General features: G+C 40.5%; 1 pseudogene; it reads left to right on the forward strand.

Moving 5' to 3' along the window:
- The first annotated feature begins 1,865 nt into the window (after positions 1 to 1,865).
- Positions 1,866 to 12,847, forward strand: LOC132882550 (intelectin-like; annotated as a pseudogene).
- Positions 12,848 to 13,107: the final 260 nt, after the last annotated feature.

A 13,107-nucleotide genomic window follows, 5' to 3' on the forward strand; every position in this document is an offset into this window, starting at 1 on the left:
CGATACGCATATTGTTACAGCCCTAGTGCTTAGGGATTCCTAAGGACCTGCTCATGGACCAGGAGACCCCCTTCATCTCAAAGCTCATGTCAGATCTGTGTTGGCTGCTGAATGTCAACTACCTCAAAACTTCAGTCTACCACCCTCAGCCCAACGGCCTCGTGGAGCAGTTTAACCAGATGTTTAAGTATATGCTGAGAAGGGTGGTAGATGAAGATGGCTGGGAATGAGAACTACTCCTCCCCTATAATCCTCTTTGCCACATGAGAGACATCCCAAGCCTCCACAGGATTTACCCCTTTTGAACTCCTCTTTGGTTGATGGCCCAGGGGCCTACTGGACACAGACAAGGAAGCTTGGGAGGAGCAGTCTTTGCCCTTCTGCTCCCTCATCAATAATGTGCAGGAAATGCAGACACGGATGGAGCGAGTGGCCCTTGTTGTCCAGGAGAACATGCAGATGGCCCAAAGTGAGCAGCAGCAGGCATATAACCAGTCAGCCCAGCCTTGGGAGTTCCAGCCAGTCGACTGGGTACTCCTGCTCCTTCCCAGTGTAAGCTGCAAATTCCTCACCCGCTGCCAAGGCCTCTACACCATTCAGGAGCAAGTAGGTCCCATGAACTGCCACCTGCAGCAGCCATTTAAGAGGGCTCTCACTCAACTATACCATGTGAACCTGTTAAAATGCTGGATTGAGCCATTGCCAGCACTCTCAGCCTTCTCTGTCCCCCGTCTCTGGTCCCACCATGCCTGAGCAGGGCCACAAAGGAGAGGCTCTTACCCTGACCCAACTACAAGATCTGCAAAAGCTGGAGGATCAGTTCAGGGATGTGTTCTCTGCTGAGCCCAGGCAGATACATCTCCTATTCTATAACATCAAGAGCCCCCCAGAATAGTCGTCTGGCATTTGATGGCTCTGTGTTACAAAGGGAAATGGCATACTAGTGATCCAGTTAATTAATTTCAGTCTCGGTTTTGCGTGTTAAGTCCTTGATTAGATGACCTCATTATTCCTTGTTTACTGTGTCTTGGGTCATTGTGAAGTCTTGTCCATTGTATTTGTGCATTTCTAAGTGTGATATCTCTGTGTTCTGCTGTCTCCTGCTCTCACTGCACATTACACTGTCTTTAGATCATGGATCAACTTCACTCTAAGCAAATTCTCAAAGACAACAGACTGTTGATTAGCCGATCTGGAGGATGTTACATAAGTTACAGACTGACAGTAATCACCATCCATCACCTCTGCAATATCCAAACTCTGGTGCAAGAGAAGTGATCCATTTCCTGATGAATTATGAGCTGAAGGCTTGGAGTAAATATTCTGCTCCAACATTCAGTTCCACAGTTTGTAGCCATGAGTTTGGTTCCTCATGAGGTCACAAAATACCAAAGTTCTGAACTTAAGGCTCAAGATAAAACTAATGTTCGTCTACAGCAAGAACATCCTCATTCTCTCTCTCTCTCTCTCTCTCTCTCTCTCACACACACACACACACACACACACTATAAAATGCTATAAAGACACTATATAACACCATGACAAGACACAATAAAAACCCCGCTGAAATCCACCTCAGTGCCAACAAAAAAATAATTAATGATTTACAGCACTGCAAGTTTTCAAAACTTGACCCTCAAAATGCACAGAGTGAGCTGTCAATCATGTTGCCATACATTCAGCTCCTTATGTACTTCCATTTGGGATCATTATGTTGTTTAAACTGTAATAAAACATAAGAAACCTCTGGCTTGCAAAAACATGTTCTGTGTTGCAGTAGGTACCGTATGTGTGCCAATTAATTCAGAGTTTAATTCATGAAGAATAAAACACAATGGCGTAAACCCACATTTATTTCTGCAGAAATGGAATATTCCACTCCCAAAGCTCCAAAGAGCTCAAGGAAAGATTTAAAGTCTATACTAAACAAGCTACCATTTCCTTAATTAACCCTTTGATGCAAAACATGGGTCAAAAGTGACCCGGCTGAGTTTTTATCTTCTATATCTTTGCAATAAATTAATTCCATCATTCAGTATTCAAGGTATTCCTCAATTAACTTGTTTTTGATCATCATACATCCTTATTTTATTTTTCCTTTCTTACTTTTTGAATAAAAACCCTTTTTGTATCACTACCCTTCTAATGCACAACATGGGTCAAAAACGACCTGCATTCATTTTCCAGGTTATTTCATGTATGGCTGAGTGTTTCTATGATATACTTTTGAAATAAATTCATTTTGTCATTTACTTTTCCAAATATGCAGTAAATATCTTGTTTTTGTTTAGCACAAATCATCATTTTTATTTTTCCTTTCTTAAGTTATGAACAAGCACAGCGTTTGTAATTCTACATCAAGTTTACACACATGGGTCAGAAACAACCCGCATGCGTTTACTACAGCGTTTGGTGGGAACTGTGAATTGTGCTTGTGTCAGACATTTCACAGCTCAGCACAGCGCCCTTTGCCCATCTAATACATGTAAGTAATGTTTTTCAATTGTTCTAACATTACCTTAGAAAAAAATGGATTATGTTTAGGTTACCTTGAGAGTGAGTAGATTACTTGTCAGAAAGTTACAAATAATTACTATTAGCTACCTCGCTGTTGACATATTCTACTTTAGTTTGCTAATTTTATTGTAGTTGGTTTAGCTAACTACATAGTTAATAAATAAATAACTGGCCCCATTCACTGCTAAAGTAATTACTTGAAACAAATTATTATTATTATATTATTAAGACATTTAATTTTAAATCACACTTGGATGACCCATGTGTAGTAATATAAAAAGTATTTTTGTTCATAAAGTAGGAAAGGAAAAATTAAATTAATGATTTGTGGTAATTAAACACAAGATATTTAAAGAATACTTGGAATATTCAATCATAAAATAAATTGATTTCAAAAGATAGCGCAAAGAAAAACTCAGTCAGCATGAAATAACCTGGAAAATGAATGCGGGTCATTTTTGACCCATGTTGTGCATTAGAAGGGGTGTGCATATATTTTGCATCAAAGGGTTAAAGAAAATTACGAACAATTTCAGAGCCTCACTTTGCACTACCATGTGAAATATTGTGTAATTTTTTGATTAATGTGACTGTAGATGGTCTTTATTACCTGAGCACGCCTAATGGTGTCATGTATCAGATGTACTGTGACATGACTGCAGGAGGAAGATGAACTCTGGTGGCCAGCGTTCACAAGAACAACATGTATGGGAAATGCACCACTGGTCAGTGCTGTAGCTTTACATCATTATTTTTAATAAAATTCATCTAATGTTCATCTAACCTTCATCTAACACCCCTCTAACATTTATCTAACCTTCATCTAACACTCCCCTAACAGTGATCTAACCTTCATCTAACATTCCTCTAACGTTTAACTAATGTTCACCTAACCTTTATCTACTGCTCCTCTAACATTTATCAAATGTCCAACTCATCTAATGTTCCTCTAATGTTTATCTATCCTTCATCTCAAACTCCGCTAACATTTCTCTAATGTTCATCTCACACTCCTCTAACATTTATCTAATTTTTATTTCACTTTCATCTATCGCTCCTCTAATGTTTATCTAATGTTTGTCTAACACTCACCTAAGATTTAACTACTGTTCATCTAACGTTCATCAAACATTTCTCTAACTTTTATCTCATGTTCATCTAACTTCCATCTAACACTCTGTCACACTTCCCTGAGGTGGGATAATGAGGAACTGGAGACAGGCACTACAATCCAAGGTGCACTTTTAATTTTAATCAGAGGTGGAAAGAGTACTAAAATATTATACTCAAGTACAAGTACTGTTACTCTGATGAAATTTTACTTAAGCACAAGTAAAGTTACCAGACAAAAAATCTACTCAAGTAAAAGTAAAAAGTAGATCATTTAAAATGTACTTTGAGTAAAAATAAAACGTTACTTTTAACAATGGGTTTTTTCTGCCTCCATTGTGTTGTGCAAAAATGAAAAAGAAGAGGAAATAAGGATATATGTATATCTCAAACCAGATGTTTTATTTAAAGGAAGTGTATCAAATTGAATGCTTAGGATAATGCTGCATTAAAACTGAGACAAACAAAAAAGGTCAATACATACAGTCATGTCGTTTACATCACCCTGACCACACACAAAGCATTCTACACGAAATATGAAAGTGAAATGTTGCACCGAAATCTCGTAGCTTGCCTGTGTGCACTGTGTTTTATTGAACAATTCAATTCAAACATTATTTGTTTTGCTTAGTATTCCTTTCTGGCCTGTTGGATGTAGAATGGTAGGAGGACTGATCACGTCAGGTTGGCGAGCTAACTTGCTTGCATGATTAGCCAACCGAATAACAGACTAGTTACCGTTATGTTACAGTACCAACAGGTTGCTACTTCAACATTAGCAATGCCATCCACTATTTTTGGAATATAACCAGCCTATTGTCGGTTTTACTATGGAAAGGAAACATTATGATCAGGGGTGCAGATACGTTTTTTGAACTGGGGGTGATAAAAAACTGGGGGGGACAAAGCTGCCAGCAAACCAACCCCAACCCCGATATGCCTGCCAAACTTGTTGTGAGTAACCATAGCAACCAAGCTCGAGCTCGCAACCTGTGCAGTCTGCGCAGCTCAACCAACCGAATATCAGTCTTTGTTTTGTTTTATGTGAGTTGTTGCAACTATGTATGTACTGCTGTGCACCTCAATAAACCGAATGGTAATTAGTCTTTTGATTTTTCCGTGAGGTTTGCCTTATGCAAAGAAAGACAGCATAGACATTTTTTCCTCCCTATAAGTGGGGGGGACCGAACGAGGTGAATTTAAATCTGGGTGGGATGAATCCCACCCGTCCCACCCTCTATCTGCACCCATGATTATGATGCCAATGACAATACTTACCTCAACATGCTTACACAGATAAGACGTCGAATTTTTGTATGCCGCAATGGTTGTCTTCTTGGGCACACATAATCTGCATTGCATAATGAAACTGTCACCCCTTTTCTCTACGAAGCTGAAGTGATCACGTATGTAGGGCCAGGGGTGCACTTCACTACTGGAAGAAATTGCGTTTTCTGCAGGGTCATCCACCACAGGTTCCTCGGTCTCCTCCATGTCCGCAGGGGCGCTTTATCAACACCCATGGCCCAGGGGCTAGGCCCCTCATAGGCTACCTGTCAACCCTACCCTTACTGTTGGCCAGGAAAACACTCTTATTTTATTTGCAATACGTGTCAAGCATTTACAGTGTAAACGCGTAATTAGCCTAGAAGCCTACGATAGGTTACGTTTGGCTCAGCGTAGCTGCGCAAGGCCCACGCTCACATCGCTCAACACATCCGACCACAGAGGGAGAGAAGAACGCGCGCATTATCATTATAGAGCCGGTTCTGATTATTACCACGGACAGGACAGTGATACTGCGTAACTTTCATGCAGGGGCATGGCCAGAGATGACCACACAAGCGCGCGTGCACTATAATGTAGACCTATGTGTTGTAAACATAAAACACACACACCTACAGACAAGTCCTTTTAAAAAATAAAATACATAAAAATAGCTCGGCGGCATGAAAACAAACATTCACTGCAAGTCAAGGTACTTGGCTCGGCAGCCACATGAAACGTAAACACCATGGACAGCGGCCAAACTCATAACTCTACAGACCGAAATACACGAAACCAAGTCCTACTAGGGTCTATTTTACCGATCTATGTTCAAGCATCATGCAAGTCTTCCTTCTCCTTGACTAAGACCGTGCATTCAACTGCCTTTTTGACATGACTGCATCGAAATACCACTTGCAACAATATTTCACGCACTCCATCAAGAAAAAAGTTAAACATGATGAACACGGGCATACTGTTTTGAGCATACGATTTTTTAAAAAGGAACTAGCTACATCAAAGTCCTTCAATAAACCCATCCTTTAGTGCAAATGAGCTTAACCTAGTTCAAAGCATGACGCTAGCAGTAGCTGCATAAGGCAAAATCATGTGGGCCTTTCGTCAACAACAAGCCACGGCGGGCAAACATTAATAATCAAGCGTCCTTACCTTAAAACGTTGTCTTGACCACAGAACTTCTCAAGTATTTCACTTAAATCCACACGGGTTAACAACACACCCAACACAGCTAGCGAGAAATGTGGCTCTGCGCTAGCTTTGTATTGCTATTCCCCTCAGTATGCTTACTCTGTCTGCTGCCTGAACTGTGAACATTATAGGCTACAATCTTTTCATCAATTTCTTCAGTAGATGCCATTTTAGACATTTTATTATCCCCATCGAAATATGCTATTATACTAACAGGATTATAACTCAAATCACACGACACGTATTCAAATCACAACTGATTTATTTTACTGTTGGACAGATCATAGCATATCTAGCCTAGCTGCACATAGCCTAGCTGCTGGTAGGCTGATAACTGATAAGTAGCTGATATTCTGAACAGATTGGTGATCCTTACCTTAAAAAAGTCTGTGACTTTAGGCAACGATTCTGTCATTACCTGCATCTCTCTTTTTTTCCTTTTATGCGCCCCGCTAACATGTGAACGCTTCATCTTTCAAAGCCTCTAAATTTGTGTCTCTGTAGTCTGCAGTCTTTGGCGCGCTTTCGTGCGTGACGTTACATTTTATTCTGGGACAGTTGTGGGTGTTCGTTTCGTGAACCACATCCACCATGTCTCTTACAGCAGGCTACTGTGCGCTCATTTATTTCTAACCTTATTTCTATCCGTACATTAATGTAGGCCCACGATTCCGACAGTTTATTATTTTATTAATATTACAAGGCCCCTGATTGGCTGTGGCCCAGGGGTTTGAGCCCCCCGAAGCCCCCCCCTTAAAGCGCCGGTGCATGTCCGCCATCGTCTGTGTGAGACTCGCGCGCGCGACAACTGTCCTTCCCGTGATTCATTTCCAGAACGCATTTCCCCTTCTCCGTTTTAGCCTTTTTTTATTTTTTATTTATTTTTATTTTTTTACTCAGCAACGGTTGTGATGTAAAATGTACCGAAGTACACTACTTAAAAGAAAACATACTTAAGTAAAAGTAAAAGTACACTCTTTAAAAATTACTTGAAAAAGTATAAGTACACAAAAAAGCTACTCAAGTACAGTAACGTGAGTAATGTAATTCGTTACTTTCCACCTCTGATTTTAATGTTCACTTTTCAGTGCCTACTACAGTGGTGCTTGAAAGTTTGTGAACCCTTTAGAATTTTCTATATTTCTGCATAAATATGACCTAAAACATCATCAGATTTTCACACAAGTCCTCAAAGTAGATAAAGAGAACCCAGTTAAACAAATGAGACAAAAATATTATACTTGGTCATTTATTTATTGAGGAAAATGATCCAGTATTACATATCTGTGAGTGGCAAAAGTATGTGAACCTCTAGGATTAGCAGTTAATTTGAAGGATGAAATTAGTGTCAGGTGTTTTCAATCAATGGGATGACAAATCAGGTGTGAGTGGGCACCCTGTTTTATTTAAAGAACAGGGATCTATCAAAGTCTGATCTACACAACACATGTTTGTGGAAGTGTATCATGGCACGAACAAAGGAGATTTCTGAGGACCTCAGAAAAAGCGTTGTTGATGCTCATCAGGCTGGAAAAGGTTACAAAACCATCTTTAAAGAGTTTGGACTCCACCAATCCACAGTCAGACAGATTGTGTACAAATGGAGGAAATTCAAGACCATTGTTACCCTCCCCAGGAGTGGTCGACCAACAAAGATCACTCTGAGAGCAAGGCGTATAATAGTTGGCGAGGTCACAAAGGACCCCAGGGTAACTTCTAAGCAACTGAAGGCCTCTCTCACATTGGCTAATATTAATGTTCATGAGTCCACCATCAGGAGAACACTGAACAACAATGGTGTGCATGGCAGGGTTACAAGGAGAAAGCCACTGCTCTCCAAAAAGAACATTGCTGCTCATCTGCAGTTTGCTAAAGATCACATGGACAAGCCAGAAGGCTATTGGAAAAATTTTTGTTGACGGATGAGACCAAAATAAAACTTTTTGGTTTAAATGAGAAGCGTTATGTCTGGAGAAAGGAAAAGACTGCATTCCAGCATAAGAACCTTATCCCATCTGTGAAACATGGTGGTGGCAGTATCATGGTTTGGGCCTGTTTTGCTGCATCTGGGCCAGGACGGCTTGCCATCATTGATGGAACAATGAATTCTGAATTATACCAGCGAATTCTAAAGGAAAATGTCAGGACATCTGTCCATGAACTGAATCTCAAGAGAAGGTGGGTCATGCAGTAAGACAACGACCCTAAGCACACAAGTCGTTCTACCAAAGAATGGTTAAAAAAGAATAAAGTTAATGTTTTGGAATGGCCAAGTCAAAGTCCTGACCTTAATCTAATCAAAATGTTGTGGAAGGACCTGAAGCAAACAGTTCACGTGAGGAAACCCACCAACATCCCAGAGTTGAAGCTGTTCTGTATGGAGGAATGGGCTAAAATTCCTCCAAGCCGGTGTGCAGGACTGATCAACAGTTACCGGAAATGTTTAGTTGCAGTTATTGCTGCACAAGGGGGTCACACCAGATACTGAAAGCACAGGTTCACATACTTTTGCCACTCACAGATATGAAATATTGGATCATTTTCCTCAATAAATAAATGACCAAGTATAATATTTTTGTCTCATTTGTTTAAATGGGTTCTCTTTATCTACTGTTAGGATTTTTGTGAAAATCTGATGATGTTTTAGGTCATATTTATGCAGAAATATAGAAAATTCTAAAGGGTTCACAAACTTTCAAGCACCACTGTATATCCATACACACACACACACACACACACACACACACACACACACAGAGGATGCAGGATGCATCTCTCTCTCTCTCTCTCTCTCTCTCTCTCTCTCTCTCTCTCTCTCTCTCTGTCTCTCTCTCTCTCATTACGGGCCATCTGAAAGACACACAGAGACACACATTCATGGACAGCCAGGAATTAGACACAGGTGTAACTCGTCACATGTTACCTGCTGGTTCGACCTGATTCCTTGACATTCACGGCCGATGCTCGACTACACCCTCACTGTCACACGCTCCTCTGACATTTATCTAATGTTCATCTAATGCTCCTCTAACATTTATCTAATGTTCATCTAACCTTCATCTAAAATTCCTCGAACATTTTTCTCATGTTCTCACCTTCATCTAATGCTCATCTAACGTTTATCTAACCTTGAACTAACACTCCTTTAACGCTTATCTAATGTTCATTTTTGTGAAAATCTGATGATGTTTTAGGTCATATTTATGCAGAAATATAGAAAATTCTAAAGGGTTCACAAACTTTCAAGCACCACTGTACCTTGATCTAATCTTCCTGTAATGCTTATCTAACTCTAAAGTAAAGGTGATCTCTGGTCCAGTCAACAGGATGGAGGGCCACAGGTGGAGTAACACCATCACATTCAGCACTGCAGAAGCTGCAACCAGTGACAACTTCAAGGTCCAAATCAAAAGAAATAAAAACACAAAACTAAACAAATGAGAATATGGAATAAATATCATTAAAGTACTCTAAAATTTACAATAATAGCAAGTGTTGCCAGGCAAAACAAACCTCAGCCGGTAGCACTTATGATGAATATGAATGAAGATATCGTGAAAAAGAAATAGGTACCCTATGGGTACATGTGGCTACTGCTTATAAATAAAATTGCTTTCCGATACCCTGTCCAAACAGTAAATATAGCATATATATTTACTCTATGAGGCAATAGCCACATAAATGAAGCGTAATCCAAAAATGAACAATTTAAATATAACAGAAGTGAAATATACCAAGTGTCTGTACTTTATATTATTCTACTCTTACCTCTTACAGTTTTCGGAACTGAAACCTCTGAACTGAGGCTGACATACACACGCTGTCGCCATGACTGAAACTATTTCCTGGAAATGGCCTGGCGCTAGAGCTCAGTGGTATGCAGTTTTCCTTTATAATAAATATAAACAAGTCTGAAAGTGATTTCTTTAGTCTAGTCCTTTTATTTATAATTTATATTTATAATAAAGGCGGCACGGTGGTGTAGTGGTTAGCGCTGTTGCCTCACAGCAAGAAGGTCCGGGTTCGAGCCCCGTGGCTGATGAGGGCCTTTCTGTGCGGAGTTTGCATGTTCTCCCCGTGTCCGCGTGGGTTTCCTCCGGGTGCTCCGGTTTCCCCCACAGTCCAAAGACATGCAGGTTAGGTTAACTGGTGACTCTAAATTGACCGTAGGTATGAATGTGAGTGTGAATGGTTGTCTGTGTCTATGTGTCAGCCCTGTGATGACCTGGCGACTTGTCCAGGGTGTACCCCACCTTTCGCCCGTAGTCAGCTGGGATAGGCTCCAGCTTGCCTGCGACCCTGTAGAACAGGATAAAGCGGCTTGAGATAATGAGATGAGATGAGATTTATAATAAAAAATCAACAGAGTGAGGAAGCTTTTATCAATGGGGTTTAAAATTGGGCATGGCCAAAACCCCTTCCTTTGCATATATAATCAAACCAAGAAACAATCCAATGACAACACAGTGAATGCAAATGAGGCAGGTAGCGATCCAATCAGCGTGTTTGTGGGAGTAGTCTTTCTGAGACAGCATGACTGCAGTCTGAGCTCAAAGCTTTTTTTTAACCTTTTTGGTCACTGTGGCCTTGACCGGATGACCCTCAAAATGTTGGAGGTTCTATTTGAGACCAATGCCCATCTATCCTGAAAGATTCATAAAGATTGTTTCAGCCATTTTCCCATAATATCGTTAACAAAAAACAAAGAAACAAAGAAACCCCACTGAAACCAATACCTCACCCCCTGGTGGACTCCATCCCGGGCGAGGTAACAACAGTGAGTTCCATAAATACACTAATTCATGTTAAATACAAGCATCATTCCATCATTATGAGGAAATTCTGACATGATGAGAAGATTCTTCTTCTTCATCTTTGTACTTTATTCCACAGAATCCTGGGTATTATGACATTGCATCAGAGGACGTGGCAGTGTGACACGTTCCGAATAACAAGCGAGTGGATCGTTGGAAACTAACATCATTCCTGCGCTACCACACGGAGAACAGATTCCTCAGGAGCTACGGACAAAACCTCTACAATCTCTTCAAGGTAACAGGACATTCACTCCTGGAAGGTTCACTTTAGAAATGTTGTGTCCTGTTGCCATTAGCTCTGATGTAATGTCTTCTAATGCTAATCTAACTCTAATCTAACACCAGTCTAATGTTCATCTAACATTTCTCTAATGCTCTTAGGCTCCCCACACAGGCATTTAACCTTAATTTAACACTCATATAAACCTTATCTAACACTCATATAACCTTCACCTAACACTCATATAACACTCCATCCATCCATCCATCCATCCATCCATCCATCCATCCATCCATCCATTATCTGTAGCTGCTTATCCTGTTCTACAGGGTCGCAGGCAAGCTGGAGCCTATCCCAGCTGACTATGGGCAAGAGATGGGGTACACCCTGGACAAGTCACCAGGTCATCAAAGGGGTGACACATAGAGACAAACAACCATTCACACCTATGGTCAAAAAAAGAGCCACCAAATAACCTAACCTGCATGTTTTTGGACTGTGGGGGAAACCAGAGCACCCAGAGGAAACCCACACAGACACGGGGAGAACATGCAAACTGCCCACAGAAAGGCCCTCACCGGCCGCTGGGCTCAAACCAAGGACCTTCTTGCTGTGAGGTGACAGTGCTAACCACTACACCACCGTGCCGCCCTATGACACTCATATAAACCTTATATAACATTCATCTAAAACTCGGATGATAATATTTATATAACACTTATATAATGCTCATCTAACAGTTATATAACTATATATATTTCCCATGAATTTATATCACAGTATAGTTCCAGTATTTACATTAATTCAGTATTCTCCGTTTTCCTGGCGAGATGTCCAGGGTGTACCCCGCCTTTCGCCCATAGTCAGCTGGGATAGGCTCCAGCTCGCCTGCAACCCTGTAGAAGGATAAAGCGGCTAGAGATAATGAGATGAGAATGAGATGAAATTATTGAAGCTCCAGGGTGTTTCTGAGATGAAGTCTGTCTCTTTAGGGAGATATCTGCCCCATGAGATCCTTATTCTGCCTACATTTAAAGGCAACATTCAGAGACACCATGACTAAAGCAGCACTTCACCTGAGGAGTCATTTATACATGTAAATTAATCAATTTGGAATCATTTACACACGCAACTGAATCAAATGAGTAATAATTTGTAAAAATAAAAGGAACAGCCTGGAAGTAATTTACAAACACAAGTGAATCATGCTTATGGTGTCTGTCAGGTCTGTTTCTTGCTGTAGTGCTGTAGAATCAATTCAGACATCCGGATCACCTGGAGGCGCCATGATTTTTAAAACCACACACTTTACTATTATTTGGTGAAAAAGTTGATGTATCATGAAGTTGCAAGGGGTAGAAAACTGGAATGTACATAATTAGTTAAGTAGATAAATGATATCTCATTTAATGTCAGAAGATCACATCATGATGATTATTTAGCTTCCATGAAAAAAAGCAGAAGAGGAAAAACAAACTCAAATGATCTAGAATGATTACACACACTCAATAGTCCATGTATTAAATGGAAAGCTGGTGTGTGTGTGTGTGTGTAGTTCTGTATTGGAGGAGGTGGACATTTTCCTGAAGAGTCTCTGAGGCAGTGTGGAGATTTCACGGCTTTCGACTGGGGTGGTTACGGCACTCATACTGGCTCAAGCGCCAGTAAGCAGGTGACCAAGGCGGCGGTGATCATCTTCTACCGCTGAGAGAGAACGTTGCAGAACCAACAGCACACAATACACACATCAGTATAGCCTTAATTAGGCTACTGCATGAGCAAAATATTTATAAAGTTAATTCCCATAGAATTTACCAAATTTTTCAGAATTTATTTCCGCATGTTTGGTGCAGGTCATGTTTTTCTCTCTTTCTTCTGATTTGGAGCAACTTTTAAAAAGTGATGCACTATTACAGGGTGAGAATCAAGTTCAATCCTCATTATATGATGAAAGTAAGTTTCTTGTAT

The sequence above is a fragment of the Neoarius graeffei genome, chromosome 3, assembly GCF_027579695.1.
Source record: "Neoarius graeffei isolate fNeoGra1 chromosome 3, fNeoGra1.pri, whole genome shotgun sequence".
NCBI classification, from domain to species: Eukaryota; Metazoa; Chordata; class Actinopteri; order Siluriformes; family Ariidae; genus Neoarius; species Neoarius graeffei.